Source organism: Pteropus medius, unplaced genomic scaffold, assembly GCF_902729225.1.
Source record: "Pteropus medius unplaced genomic scaffold, Ma_sr-lr_union100, whole genome shotgun sequence".
Taxonomy (NCBI): Eukaryota; Metazoa; Chordata; class Mammalia; order Chiroptera; family Pteropodidae; genus Pteropus; species Pteropus medius.
In genome coordinates this window covers 6,456,531-6,458,876 of record NW_024344253.1, presented here as the reverse complement: position 1 = coordinate 6,458,876, position 2,346 = coordinate 6,456,531, and positions in this window count along the sequence as shown.

The following is a 2,346-nucleotide window of genomic DNA, read 5'->3' as shown; positions in this document are numbered from 1 at the left end:
CTAAATACCTCACTGGCATTTAGGTCTTCTACTATAATTGTGTTTCTTTTAGTTTCTCCCTTTAGTTCTATTAGTAATTGCTTTATCTAGTTTGGTGCTCCCTGACTGGGATTATATATATTGGTAAGTTTTATGTCTTCTTGATGTATTGTCCCCTTTGTCATTATCAAGTGTCCATTTTTGTCTCTTGTTACCTTTTTTATCTTGAAGTCTATTTCATCAGATATAAGTATAGTTACACCTGCTTTTCTCTGGATGCCATTCGCTTGGAGTATCATTTTCCACCCTTTCACTTTGAGTCTATATTTGTCCTTGCAGCTGAGATGTGTCTCTCAAAGGCAGCATATGGTTGGGTTTTGCTTTTTGATCCAATATGCTACTCTGCGCCTTTTTTTTTTTTAAATTCAGTCCATTTACATTTAGGGTGATTATTGATATATGAGGTTTTCTTATGGGCATTTTACTTTTGTTTTCTGGTAATGGGGGGTTGCCATTGTTTCTTTGCCCTTGTGTTTCTATCTGTTAGTTTGGTGGTATTCTATAATTTTTCCTTCTGTTTTCTCTTTTTTTTTTTATGTTATGTGTCTCAGTTCTGGACTTTTTGTGTGTGTGGTTACCATTAAGTTTATACTAAAAAAGTTTCATATATACAGTAGTCTTTTTTCTTCTCTGTGTGTGTTATCTCCATTCCCCTTTGCAAACTCAGACTTTTACCCTCTCCTATTCTCTGGATTTGTTGTCTCAAATTATCCCTTTTTGTGCTGTGGGTTCATTTCCAAATTGCAGTTGCTATTGTCTTCTCTTTTAAAAATGTTTTTACTTTCTTTAACCATTATGTAATATTTAAGTTTATAATATCCTATTCTGAATAAGGGTTGCAATTTCCTGTTTCTGTCTGTCTGTTACTCATCTTACTCATAGTTTTGTATTCTTTTGTCTTTTTGCTTCAAATAGAATAACACCGTTCAGTGTTTCCTGTAATACAGGGCTTGTGGTGGAAGATTTCCTCAGCTTCTGTATGTCTGAAAAGGTCTTTATTTTTCCTTCATATCTAAAGGAGAACTGCTGGATATAATTTTTGGCTGGTAATTTCTCTCAATAGGTTGAATATTTGATTCCACTCCCTCTTAGCTTATAGAATTTCTGCTAAAAACTCTAATGATAATCTTAATGAGTTTTCCCTTACAGACTGTCTTTCCTTAGCTGCCTTAATTCTTTTCTTGTTATATTAATTTTGATAGTTTGATATCTGCTCTTCTTTCTGTGTGTATGCCTTGAGACTTTGATTGATATTTGTAGGAGCATTTGGAGCCTTTTGATTTGATCTAGGTTCATTCCATAGGTTTGTTTTTATCTATGATTATGGTCTGATCTACAACTGTCTGTTCTTTTCCTTCTTCTTTCTGAGAGCATCACCGAATATTCTTTATTGTTCTTAGATTTAGGATTAGATAATCTGAGGTTTCTTTTTTTTTTTCTTTTCTGTTTTTTTTTTTTTTTTTTTTTCTTCTTCCTTCTTCCTTCCTTCCTTCTTCCTTCCTTCCTTCTTCCTTCCTTCATTACTCTCTCTCTCTCTCCTTCTTTCTTTCTCTGAAGTCTCTCTCTTCTTCCATCTGCATAATTTCCAGATTTCTGTCTTTGATATTACTAATTCATTCCTTCATCTAGTCAGCTCTGTTTCCTTAGCTCGCTATTTCATTATTCATCTCTTTTATTGAGTTTTTCAGCTCTAGAATTCCTGTTTGGTTCTTTTTAAAGTTTTAATCTCTTTGGTAAAGTATTCTTTTTGTTCATTAATTTTATTTCTGAGTTTATTTAACCATCTATCTAAGTTTTCTAGCATCTTTTTGAGATTTTTCAGAACTGCAATCTTGAATTATCTGTCATTTAAATCACATATTTCTATATCTTTAAGTTTATTTTCTGAAGCTTTTTTTATTTCTTCCTGAGCTGCCTTGTCACCTTGGTTGTTCATGATATTTGGTGGATTATTTCTCCACATAGACATTTATGGGAATGAACTCTGATTGGTATTTATTTATTTATTTTATTTTTTATGCTGACATTGCTTAATGAAATCTAGTTAAGTTTCAGGTATACAATTTAACAGTAAGGCATGTTGTTGTATATATATTACATTGTGAACACACAATGTAATATATATATGTATATATATATACATATATATATTACATTGTGTGTTCACCACCCATAGTTAGATTTCTTTCTGTCACCACATATTTGACCCCTTTTATCCCACCTACCTCCCCTCTCCCCGCTGGTAACCACTAGTCTATTGTCCACGTCCATGAGTCTCTGTTTGTTTGTCCTGTCTGTTTGTTGCAT